This window comes from Haliotis rufescens, unplaced genomic scaffold (genome assembly GCF_023055435.1).
Source record: "Haliotis rufescens isolate VD_foot unplaced genomic scaffold, xgHalRufe1.0.p SCAF_12, whole genome shotgun sequence".
Classification (NCBI taxonomy): domain Eukaryota; kingdom Metazoa; phylum Mollusca; class Gastropoda; order Lepetellida; family Haliotidae; genus Haliotis; species Haliotis rufescens.
The window spans coordinates 9,015,361-9,029,710 of record NW_025963802.1 but is presented as its reverse complement, the minus strand read 5'-3'; the positions used below and the strand labels follow the sequence as shown (position 1 = coordinate 9,029,710).

Sequence of the window (14,350 nt, the reverse complement as noted above, 5' to 3'; positions counted from 1 at the left end):
CCTTCCTAGACTTATCATTCAGTAGAGACTTAAAGCAAAGCTAGCTTGTCCTGAATGGACCCTCCTATCCTCCTCAGGTGTTGTGATTGTGCAATACTTCCATTATGAGGTATAGGACTGAGTGGTGGGATTTAGACTCACATCTAGTCTCTGAAATGAACATATTTGACAGATAAACAGTTGCTAAATAATAGTTATAAAAGATGATAAAAAGGAGCCCAGAGACTTTCTTCAATCTAGACTTGACAAACATTATAATAGACTTGCATGGGCAGTAGTATAGGTAATGATGGTTCTGGCTCACTTCCACTGGAGCTGGATTCATATACCTATACTGCTACTACAGATGGAATTTTTTATGCCAAAATGATTATGCGATTTAATGATAGTCATGAGATTAAGTTAAATTGGCTCTAGCTCACCAATACCTGGGGCCAATCATTGCTTTAGATGAGTCTAAATGGTAATAAAAATATTCTTTATTATTTTTATCGATACAGCGATATTCAACATTTTTATTAAGTTCTTCGTTCATTTTACTAGGAGACCAGACTATATAACTACACTCTTTTTGTAAATTGATAAGAAACAATTGATAACCGTATTTGGTTGGTTTGGCATCACTGATATAATAAAAACCTTGTGGTAATTCTTTCCATTGAATAGCTTTCTCCATTATTATATATTTATGTTAGCATTTGTCTAAATGTAATCACATGATAGTAAACAATCTATTTTTAATCTCCAACCAGTTCTTTGGTTTTGGCACGGAATAATTGACGCGCTTGTTGCCTCCCCTGTTCTATGAACTTTTTTTTCTCGTCTTCGCTAATACCACTGGTCTTACGAGATTTTGATCGAATCTCCTGCTTCATTTCATTGTATTTGGTGAGCTCCGACAGCACTAAACGAAACTCATCCTCGGATATCTTACAATCGGCCATTGCTGTCGAAATATGATCCTCAATGCTATTTAACTTTGCTTCGGCCAGTATCCGAATACTATCGTGTTTTAATGCTTTCTTTTGTAACCTACGAGAAATGAATTTTATCGCTATTCCTGCCAGTCCCGAGACTCCAGCGGTTATTTCCATGCCGAGCACGATTATAGTTGATAGTAAACCGATACCCGCTACACCGAGTCCCATGCCAGATACTAAAAGCACGGTGTCAACTCCGTCCAGAGCATTCACGGCTCTGCGATACTTTTTATACAATCCAAGTCTCAACTCCCTATCCTTCCCTATTCGATGTTTTATGTGGCTTATTTGATGTAATCGAAATCCATCAACAGTTTCCATCTTTTCAAATGCTTCACCGAGCGTCGGATATAAACTTATAGTGTATATTACGATCATATAATAGTCTTTAATTGGTCTTGCTTAAATGTTTTGAGACTATACATCAATCTTATCAAATGTATATTATACGGCAAGAATATCTTAGAAAGAGAAATACTGTCACTTTTAATAATTTGGACCCCCTCGAGGGTTGCAACGGGCGATGCTCCGATATGAATAATACTGCAACGTTGACGCTCGTGTTTCTTGAGCCATTTAATCGATAGACCTGGTAATATTTCGAAGGCATCTTCCGGTGCATCTCCGAACAAGACTTCAATAATAAGTGTAGAAAGATTAGGTATTGCACTCAGGTTAACTTTAATATCTTCGAATTCAGTAACCAAATTTAAAGTAACATTTTTTAAGGCCGGACGACTATATAACATATGACCTGGGTTTTCTGGCAGGGGAGTGACTAACACACTTTTTCATTTTGATGGGATATAAGCCGCGAGTACGATGCCACTATTAATTATCTTAGTTAAATTATGTCCCTTACCCATCATCACATAAGGTGGGGTAATGACGATATTCAGTAGCCATTCGATGTTTGCTTCGATCATAGTCCATTTATTATCGTCGTTGCGAGTAATATTGTACGAAGTGTTTTTAAGGAGTCTACTAACATCGACATCGCTTAAATCTCCTAGATTACCCGTGAATGTAACTTCTTTCCGATTGTATACATTATCGTGTAAGTGTAAAGCGTATAACTTACCATCGGTACCGGGTTTACCAAATCCTTCTGTGTCTCCGAGATCGGAAAGCGCAATTGTATTACATTGTCTTACTGTTCCAGGGCCTGATGCATCAACCATTATTTTTAATATGGAGTGTTACACTTAAGTATCCTATATGTACAGGTTGGTGTTTTACATCTAATACAGAAATTTTGAGGTCTGAAATAATACCACGCTTTAATTTTTTATATTGTAATGACGAGAAAGATTCCGTTCTACCGCTATTGTATTTTTCATTTTTCACTGGAACAGATCTGAGCAGAGTTGAAGGACTTTCTAGTTGAATATTATCCGTCGTGCTTATTTGATCAAGATGGATGAACAACTCTTTATAGGGAACTAAATCGGGTAATGCATCTCCATCAGATGTTGTCCTGAATATTGATAATATAAAGTCTCTTGATCTTTCTACCTGTGTAAATCCAAGTGTAATTGCTAAGTTCTCATGAATCCATATACCTTTTTCTCCAGTGCCGATTTTCACTATCCCATTCGACTCATTTTGGGTGATACTAATTCCATTAGGCTTAAAAATGTTATCATTGAGTGAGCATATATTGTAATACCCATCAGGTATATTAATGTTTTTTTCAATAATATTTTGTTTATCTGTTATAGACAACTCATTATTATCTCTCGCAGCCCTTATATTGGCCCACAGTGGGTAATACGTTACATCGCATAGGGCTACTTCGAGTTGACCATCCGAGTTATCGATAGTATGAAGCAGTTCAATAGACTGACCATTTGTTATTCCCGGGGGTGTAACATACATATTAAATATACAATGATACTATATCATAACTTAAATATGAAATCGAGATACATTACTAATCAATCGATTATAGTAACTGCCTCTGGTGCTGAATTTTTCGTTAAATTCCCAGATATCTTTGAAAATTACAGGGTCACGGCAACTAGCGATAAAATGGTGCACGATTGGTTTCACAATCCTATGCAATTTTGGCAGAATCAGTTAAACTTTGCCATATGGTGTGCCACAACGGGATGTGGCGTATCTGTTAATGCCCCAGGATTTATGCTAAATAAGTCTGTTTTATTATTTCACGTGTATTATCAGATTAGACGTATACTTAAAGAAATTAGTGCTCCATTACCGCAGGATCGAGCGTGGAATTCCACAAATAATAATTAAGATAGGTCCGCGTATGAGCGTATTTGTAATGAATTTAATGTTTCTACGAGTAAAGATTGGCGCATTAAAGGAGCAAACCATGGTCTAGGTGTTCCGTACAGCGGACAAAGAACTGTTAAAGAAGTCAGCGATGATTTAGTTAAAAAAACTCATCAACCATTCGATCCATTTAAATTCTTACAGATAGACAATCTTTTTGTAAGATTGCATAATCTTAATCATGGCTGGGAACTTTCGAGTAACGATTGGAGAGGTTCTCTTATGAGTTTTAAGGGTGGTTTGGCTTATATTGTTACAAAATTTATACAAATGAACGATACCGCAAACGCTTGGAATGAATTTCTTAATGATAAAACGGAAAATAATTTTACTAACCCAGGATTTGTAAGATTTAATGAATCGATAAGAACTTATGTATGGGCAATTCTCGGTGCACAATCGCAAACACGAACGTCCATTATCGGTTCTGGGACGGCGCTCGATGCGCAAAAACAGTTTGTCGCAAACGTGGAGGACGCCATTAATTCACCAGTTGACGTACCATCGTCTATAAAGCGTTTTCAAGATGCATTACAGTACGCTCAATCCAAAGTGGACTTCGTTTATGCGCCGGGACTATACATGTCTCCGAGTAATATGGAACTTAAGATCGGTCAAGTGATAGGCTATAATAATAAAATTGTTATCGCTACCGATCAACAAAAAACAGGTATAAATTCAGATATTAACGTCGAATTAATAACGCAAACGATCACGGGCGAAAAGGGAATAGTCAAGCCGCAAACACCACATGTTTCACAACCATCTACTAATGCTCAAACACAAGTACCACCGCATATTGCGGCTAAAAATCAACAACATATCGATGAAAAAACAGCGCTTGTAGTGGGTGGAGTCTCGGTTGGTTTACTCATGATTTGGTTAGCGAACTGATTTGGTGGTTAAATAGTTCTTAGCGAATACGTACAACAGCCCTGCAATTGCTACGATCAGCCCCCACAAGTTTTGACTAAGCCAAGTGGTGGTCTTAGCTAATAAATTCAATAGCCAGGAAACAACACTCCCTATTATACCGGGAAGTGCGGCCGCGGCTTTCTCAGCGAGCTTTCCCAGTGCTTTTTTATCCACTCTTTTATACCATTTTTATCGCTGGGCGGTGATCCGCCTCCACCTGTACTGCCACCTGTTAACGAGAGAGTCAAAGTCGATATAATAAATCCCAACGCGGTTAAAATACTGGCAATGGTTATTCCCTGTTCTCTGAACAATGTTTTAATTTTATCGGTCAGTGTAGTGTCATCGTTGAGGACTTGATCGATAGTTTCTCGAATACGACTGATTTGCGAACGAAGTGCCTTTCTATTACTGGAAGCTGCTTCGAGGCGGTCTTTCGTCTTCTAAGTTACGCAATCTTTTCGCTACGTGGCGTCTATTGAACTCATCGCCCGCCTGTTCGAGTTTTGTTTTCTCTTTAGCTATATGCTTGTCGATTTCGGATATCTTGGCTATATTATTGATGAGTTCTCCCCGCATTGTTCGCATTGCCTTGTCAAGACCTCGTAATTCCCTAATACTGAACTCCGATACCTGTAACGTGGAATTATCGTAATAGGTAACTAAGATTTGTCCGAGGCCACCATCGAGGCTGCTTCCAAATCATCTGTATTAACGAGTTCATCACGCACGGTTCGAAGAACCTTAGTAGTCTTCGCGGAAAGTGGTCGGTAGTCCACAAAACCTAATTTATCACGAACAGTGCTGATGCCGTGTTTAGCGGCTATCGTAGACAAGGCTAGGGGCTTACGAGTACGAGAATGCATAAGATCAATATCCGGAGCGCCACGCAGTCGCAATATTCCTTTACTATCTATCGTAAACTTTGAATAGTCACGACCTATTGGGGTATCATCTTTTAAGGCATCGTAATAATCATTGACGGTTGATTGTAAAATTTCATCGTTAAGATTCGTGCCACCAAAGTTGGTTTCATCAGTACCCTCTTCGTTTGGGTTATCAAAGTCATCAAAGGTACTTAGATCAAAGTCATTATGTTCAAAATTAGCCATTTTTATATTAAACATAGGGTACATAATTTCAATATAAACAATGTCTTCGCAATACGGACGCAAGTTAAACCCACAACGTAGACTTCGAGATCCATTAGGGGTCAAAGCAATTCGTCAGTCTGTAACTATAACTAATAACCCTAGTACCATAGATCAGAATCAAACGCTTCTGGTTCGCTTTCCTAATCTCGGCGCACACGATGTGTTAGTTCCGGGAACTGTCCGACTAGCATTTACGATTAGTTTGACTTCTACAGACGTTAACAGGGAGCCCGTTCAGAACATAGGTCGTGCTATCGTTAAGAAAATCGCGATTAAAATTAGCGGTAATGAGGTTTTGAGTATCGACGATAGCGATGTATACTATTGTTACATGGATCTCTGGAGAACGGATAAAGAGCGGGAAAACTTACAGTACCAAGGTATTTGTAATAAGAACACATTGAGACTGCGCGTAGGTGCTGAAAATGGTAATCTTACCCCCGAAAAAGATAAGGCAGTTGCCGACGCATTAGGTAACAGATTCTATGTTCCCCTAGACTTTGAATTACTAGATTCCCACATGCCCTTTTATCAAGCATCCCTAGGCGATAGGTTAGAATACGAACTCACTTTTAATGACTACGGTAGAGTAATCAGATCTGCTAATGAAGATGCTAGCTATTCCATTGACAATATATCGCTGGAGTACAATATGATAACGGATCCCGAATTAGCCAGACAAATTCGTAACCAGTATACGGGAAGTTTAGCCATTTTGTACGATCGCGTGCTGCGACACCGAAAGATCACGAGGGACAAAAAAGATACGATGTGAAATATCAATCTAAACGTTCCCACGAGGTCGTTGAAGGGTATTTTAATGTTGTTCGAGGACCCCTCCGATGCGTTTAAAAGAAATACCGAGAAGTTTTACAATCCCAAGATTACAAAAGTAGAATTGACTATCGAGGGCGTTCCTAATCAACTATATAGCCAAGGAATGCTAGCGTATCACCAGTGGGATGAGATTAAAAAACTTCCTTCTATAAAACGTTCTCCGGAAGTTAACGCGGTCGTGAAAGATCTGTCTCTAGGGAGTGTATCGATGGGTGAATACCTCGACATGAAGTACGCGCTATGGCTCGACATGCGAACAACGGACGATGACCAATTACACGGCAGTGGGAGGAGAATAGAAAATGCTAGCGAGGGTGCCACCATACAGATAACAAAGCTCCAGGAAGCGGCTGGTAAATTAAACATATATTTGTACGTGATTATGGATGCGCAACTTAATATACAGAATGGGAGATTCGTGCAAGCAATCTATTGATAATCTTTTACCTAAAGATCCGCACTGTGCTATCATATGCGGGCAAACGGGCTGTGGAAAAACAGCTTTTATTCTAGATATTTTAGAAAGTCATTATCGGGACGTTTTCGATCATATTATTATTCTGTGCCCGACTATAAGCGTTAATAAAACATACCTATCGAGAGATTGGGTAATGAATGACGACGGGGTACACAGAGTCGATCCGGGCGATCGTTTACAAGACTGCCTCCGAGTATGTCACGAGAAATACAAAGGAGAATCGACCCTTTTCGTAATAGACGATTGCAGCGCGAGTAAAGAACTAACAAAAAAAGAAAGATATGCATTCGTATTTAGCATTCTCCGGTCGGCATACTCAACATAGCGTTTGGGTACTTACTCAAAAATACAACTCTGTCCTGAAAGATCTCAGAGAGCAGACCAAATGGGTAGCGCTGTTTCATTGCAAAGACCGAGATTCATTCGAGGAATGTTTACGCGAAAATGATGTCATTTATACCAAGGGGGAACGAGATAAAGTCAGAAAAGTGTTAGCGGCAACGAAGCACTGTAAACTCGTATTAAAAACCGATCAACCAGCTGCTTATGCAATTGCTTAGCAAAATGTAGCAAATTGTAACAAAATTATAGCAAAAATGTAGCAAATTATAGCAAAATGTAGCAAATATAGCAAATTATAGCAAATTGAACATTAGCGGTTAATATAACATAAAATGTGGTTCGAAATCCTCATTCTTTCGCAACAGTTCATTATTACGGGTTGTATTGGATATGTCATATTATATTATGTTAGACTTAAATATCTCCTTAGGTATTACATTATGGAATGCGACGAACTCATCGAACAAATGCTCAAAGAATCTGATGCAGATCAAAATGTTACAGATAAATCTTTAGATAAACATAGAGAAAGACTCGCCGCTTTGGTAGCCGGTGGAAAATGTTCCCAATATTTGGGAGAAAATTATACCATCGAAAAAATAGATAACATGACCGACGAAGAAATTAAAAAACTGTACGCGCGTTACGAGTCTAGACTGGGAGCTACCATGACTAAAACGATAGGGTCTTCTATATTACAACTATACACAGCCGTAGCTAGTACGTTTCTCCCCATCCCGGCAGAACATCGCCTGTATTTATGCGAATCTCTAGAGAAAGACCCATTCATCGAACACGCTATAAGCGCAGTGAGCTGTGAGTTTTATCATAGATTCGGAATGTTCTTAGCTCCGTTCACCACAGCTTTAATAACGGCTAGGTATTGTCAATTTAAACATACGTGCCCACTTAATAATAATGGAGACACAGGTGACACCACAGATTGTGAACGAGGAACAACAGATTGTGGAACAACAAGTGAAAACACAACAAGTGAATGAGGAACCACCTGTGAATGCACCACATGTGAATGAGAAAATACTGAAAGCTAGAGTTACTAAGAACCCCAAAAAAATAGCCGCAGGAAGAAAGGGAGGGCTGGCGCGCAAAGCGAAATTAATAAATAATTCAAATATTAATCCGATTAAAACATGGGCACTAGTAGGAGTTGCTAGTATAGCGGCTGTATGGTTCTTTTATAAGACCGGAGAAGAGAAAACATCACCCCCGCCGCAACAACAAGTTCAATTAGAGGTTAGTCCTCATATAATGCTATAAGAAGCATGACTACTCCAGCTACAGACGGTAAAATGTTGGTAAACGCGACGTATCATTCAGCGGTGGTCACCGGCTTGGCCATTGGCTATGCCCGTATGGCTAAAATGATTACTAAAGCCACACCTCCCAAGCTAGATTTTAATGGATATGATGGTTCTGGATATTGGATTAGCTATGGCAACGAAGGATATGCTCATCAAACAAGGACTTATCCCGGAAGACTTAATGAAGTAATTAAACATTTGAATATTTATATTCATATAAACATTTGAATATTTTATATTATTATACATATGGCATCAATTGCGATGATGGTCGGTGGAGCTATTGTTAATGCTCTAGCTTTTTCGGGGAGTAATTTTTTATTTTCTAGTATGAGAGGTTCGGAGCAGAAAAGACATAATAAAGCTTTAGAACAACTCCAAGCAGCCCAGTCACAATGGGCCAGAAATAGGACATTAAGATTAGACTTTATTCATGAAAAACTGCTTAAGGAAGGACATTCAATTCAAACGTTTAAGGATGTTGAATCTGCCATGCACGAATACTTCCTCGTTTATGGGAAAAAACTAGACCCAATACCAAGACCAACAATGAGTCAGTTTTATACACCGTCAGAGGAACAAAAGAACCGAGAGGAAAAATTTATCATGTTTGGATTGACTGCTGTATTGATTTTCAGCTATACCATGCATAAGTCAGAGTGACAGCTGTGGCTATGATCTATAAATAGCCTAATCAATATCTCACAGTGTAGCTGTGATTTGCATTTAGACAAATGATATGATAGATGTATATACCATGAATAACTGCAAGTCTTTGTAACCGACGCTGTGTTGATTTTTTTTTACTGTGGTATACACAATTATTACATCAGGCGCGGAAACATTAACTATACGTGTTCTGTATGCGGGATAGGGGTCAAAGGTCGTTATTGTTTATGCAAGGAACACGGTGCTGATAGGGTCAGGAACCAGATTATTTATGCTAGGAAGAGAGATTACATCAATGAGAGGAATAGGTTGGGGAGAATATGTATTTAGATATATGAAAACAACCAATTAGACATTTGTCTCATTTTGCATATACCATTCAACCACAATGGTTTTTGTCAGAGAATTAAAAGCTATGGCAAAGCAAAGTGGACTGCGTGGATATTCTCGTATGAGAAAAGCTGAATTGATGGATTTACTCGGTTTGGAATACAACAGACCCCAGACTGTTAGAGAACTCAAAGTTCGAGCGAGAAACAGTGGGCTGAGAGGTTATTCTCGAATGAAAAGAGCTGAATTGATCGCTTTACTATAAAAATAATCAACCTATTGATAATGTTGATATTGATAATGATGATAATGTTGAGAATAATCAACAAGAATAAATATTTGTACCCACATCCGCCGGCGTTGGTAAATATCTAAGAGGTTGGAAGATGGATATTAATTCCAACATGGATGTTAACGATATTAAGCCCATCATATGGAGTAAAATTAACGAGGAATTAGATGATTTACATAGTATAAAATACCAGCTGACGATTAAAATGACATTGAGTAAAAGTAACACAGACGATAGCACCGAATATATCGAACCATATTTCCGTAGCAATCAAGAAGTTATAACCGAATCAGATACTATAAACTCATCATTAGATACATCAATTCAGAGGATACAGGAAACTTTAAAACGCTGGACTAATAGAGGTTCTGGTTGGGGTGTGGATAAAATCGATAGTTTATATTTAGATATAGCAAATTATATGCCTTTCAAAGGTGGATCTTATATAGATTTACCCCCGTATTATAAGAAGAAAAAAGCCTTAATTAACGTAAAAAATAAATCCGATGACTGTTTAAGAATGATGATAAGATCTGCATTGTTCCCCGTAGACAAAAATCCGGATAGACCTTCTAGCTATCCCCAAAACGATGGACTCAACTTCGATGGTATAGACGAACCTACACCAATATCGCAAATTGATAAGGTGGAAAAGCAAAATAATTTAGCTATAAATGTTTTCGGACATTCTAAAGGAATTGTTGTACACAGGATAAGCTCTGCTCCGGAAAATATCCCCAGAATCAATTCATTTCTGATCGAAAAAGATGGTAAATATCATTATACGTGGATAAAGAGTTTAAACAGGCTATTATACGATCAAACAAAACATGCTAGAAAGAAATATTTCTGTGAAAGATGCCTGCATGGGTACAGCAGACAAGATCTATTAGAAGCGCATAAAGAAGACTGTAGAGGTGTTGGACAGAATGCTATCAGGATCGATATGCCTAAAGAAGGAAAAAATATATTAAAATTTGAACATTATTGTAATCAAATGCCAGTACCGTACGTAATTTACGCCGACTTCGAAGCGCTTATCAAACCCATAGAAAATACCAACCGTAGCAATACTGATAATAGTTTTACGTACAAAACTCAAGAACATATTCCTTGTGGGTTTGGATACATAGTTGTAAGGTATGATGGGAAAGCAAACCCGCCCGTGATTTACAGAGGTCCCGATGCAGCGGGAAAGTTCCTAGAATATCTACAAAATGAAGAGAGAATAATCAGGGAAAAATTATCGTGTAAGAAACCCATGCGTATGACGAGGGATGATTGGTGGGCTCATAAGAAGTCAACGAGTTGTCATGTTTGTAACAAACCCCTGGATGGGGATTCCGTAAGAGATCATTGTCACGTCACGGGTAATTATCGGGGAGCCGCTCATAACGAGTGTAACTTGAAACTAAAAATGAACTCTCAAACAATACCCATCCCCGTTGTGTTTCATAACGTTAGGGGATACGATTCACATCTCATTATGCAAGCTATCTCGAAGACCGACGGCGGTTTAACGTGCATTCCTAATAATATGGAAAAATACATATTGTTCTCGTTGACTAAACCTATACATTATAGGGACAAGGATGGGAAATCTAGAACAAAGCAAAGTAATGGGCTTAGATTCATAGACTCCGTACAGTTTCTGTTATCTTCCCTGGACAATTTAGCTAATGCGAACAATCCCGATGACTTCGCGATAACAAATCAATATACCGATAAGATAACTCGTCATTTGTTGCTGAGAAAAGGTGTATATCCTTACGAATATATGGATGATTGGTCTAGATTCGAAGAAACTGAATTACCACCCCTCGAATCATTCTATAGTAACTTAACAGAATCTAGAATAACAGATGCCGATTATGAACACGCTCTGACGGTCTGGGATAAATTAGGTTGTAAGAATTAAGGCGATTATCACGATATGTACTTAAAAACCGATGTACTGTTACTCGCCGATATATTCGAGATATTTAGAAAGACATGTTTCAAACAATATGGTTTGGACCCGGCATGGTACTATTCCAGTCCCGGACTATCGTGGGATGCATTGTTGAAGAAGACCGGCGTAGAACTAAAACTACTCACAGATTACGATATGCACTTGTTTATTGAGAAAGGATTAAGAGGTGGTATATCGATGGCAGCTAAAAGGTATTCTAAGGCTAATAATAAATAAGTGGAAGGATGCGATCCCAGTAAACCCAACACTCACATATTATATCTCGACGCTAACAATTTGTACGGATGGGCTATGAGTCAACCTTTACCCACGGGTGGTTTTGAATGGGTCGATGATATCGAAGTGAATGATATCCATAATATCCATAATAATGATATCGAAGTGAATAAAGGGTACATACTAGAAGTTGACTTGGAATATCCAAGTTCGTTACATAAAGATCATAACAGTTATCCGCTAGCTCCCGAAAGATTAATGGTTAATAAAAATTGGATGTCGGAATATCAACGCTCCTTGATGGGTAATAGTAGGTTAGCTAACGTAGAAAAACTCGTACCAAATTTGATGGATAAGACAAAATATATAGTTCACTACAGAAATCTCCAGTTGTATCTATCGTTAGGTATGAAACTTAAGAAAATACACAGAGTTCTAAAGTTCGATCAAAGCCCTTGGATGGAGCCCTATATAAGGTTGAACACAGATTTAAGAAAGATAGCTACCAGCGATTTCGAAAAGAATCTGTATAAGCTCATGAATAACTCAGTATTTGGTAAAACTATGGAGAATCTAAGGAAGCGTGTTGATGTTAAATTAGTCAGATCTAATGAGGAAGAAAGACTCAGGAAACTTATAGCCAGTCCGGCTTTTAACAGAAGCAAGATATTTGATAACGACTTAGCCGCGTTGCATATGCAGAAGAGTAATATAAAATTCAACAGACCGGTGTACGTCGGTATGAGTATTCTCGACTTGTCAAAACACTTAATGTATGACTTTTATTACAACGAACTTAAGAAGCAATACGGCGATAGATGCGAGGTGTTATATACCAACACAGATTCTTTGTTGATGGAAATACAAACCGAGGATGTGTATAAAGATATGGCAGAAAAATTAGATATGTACGGCACGAGCGATTACCCAAAAGATAATCCACTGCACAGCGTTGTAAATAAAAAGGTGTTAGGTAAGATGAAGGATGAATGTGCTGGGACCCCTATAACGGAGTATGTGGGATTAAGACCTAAGATGTATTCTATAAAGAAGTCCGATAATGGAGAGATAAGAAAAGCTAAGGGCGTTAAGAAGTATGTTGTAAAAAAGCATATCAAACACGAACAGTATAAAGAATCATTATTCAACGGTAGAACGTTCAAACACGAGATGAACTCTTTAAGAAGTTACAATCATAGGATATATGGATTAAGAATGAACAAGACATCATTATCCCCCTTAGATACAAAGAGATGGATTGATAATGATGGTGTAAATACCTATGCTTATGGTTATGGTGGTAATACCGTACCGTCGGGAACTATGAACAACTCTTCTCGTACAAATGCCCTACCGGGTCCATCTTGAAGATAATAAAGAATAGGCTCTCCTTCTTTCGTAACCAATCGACTAATGTTATACGTCTTAAGGGACCATATGGGATCGGTTGCGCGACGTAGGCCTCCTTCGAGTTCACCGGCCTGGTATAAATATCTTACCCTTACTCTATCTGCAAGTTTTCGTTCTTTGCCTCTCCTCGGTGCTGAAGATTCGGAAGTCACGGATTTCATTTTAATAGCATCGGATGGTTTCTTCCCTATTAATCTCGTTACTTCATTATTCAGCGCTGATACAACGGCTGATAATCGTGTCACCCATTCGGTTGATCTCAATCGCTCGGATTTCATTTCGATCCCATACTGATAGCCAAACAAACGTTCCGCTAATGTCCGGTTAAATCTTTCGACGATAGCTTGACTGCGGTGGGCCTCTCTTTCACCACGGACGATTTCGACATCGTGCTTTGTTAACAGTTTAGTTACCGATCCCATAAACTCGCGACCGGGATCTACTTGAAATAGCTTAGGCCATTTTAGCGGTCCGCGTTTATATATGCGACTCAGTGCATTAGCTACCTCTGTTGATTCTTTCGAGGTTAATGGCTCTGCCTCTTTGTATCGACTAGCCACATCCACTACTGTTAAAGCGTATTTATACGTTTTGCTTTTTACCTTATCGTGGGGAAGAAACAAGAGGTCAGCCTGATGAACTTCATTCGTTGTAAAAATATCAAACTTCTTCCTCGGTATATAACGTGGTGCCGGTAAATATATCTGCCACATCGCTTGTTTCTTTAACCAATCCTTGGCCACATCTTTAGATACCTTAGCCGCGGTGGCTAATTTTTTTATTGCTCCTACACCTTTTCAATATCCTCGTGGGCTATAGTAAATTTTATTCATTATTAATTAATATTGATATTTCTTTTAAAACGACTTTCGTTGAATCGCATCATCATTTTTATACTAATAGAAGCAATGATTGGCCCCAGGTATTGGTGAGCTGGAGCCAATCTCATGACTATCGTTGAATCGCATAATCATTTTGGCATAAAAAATTCCCCCTGTAGTGATGGTATAGGTATATAAATCCAGCTCCAATGGAAGTGAGCCAGAACCATCATTACCTATACTACTTGGGCTGTATTGGATATATTTGTTTCAGGGTCTGTATGACTGACTAGGTGGGATCCTGTGGACAGACT

The 14,350-nt window shown here is 38.6% G+C and overlaps 1 protein-coding gene across 2 annotated transcripts in view; it reads left to right on the top strand.

The window, feature by feature from the left end:
• The window catches only part of LOC124143897 (spermine oxidase-like), a 43,503-nt gene that overhangs the window by 12,727 nt on the left and 16,426 nt on the right, over positions 1-14,350 (top strand). The window lies entirely within an intron of this gene.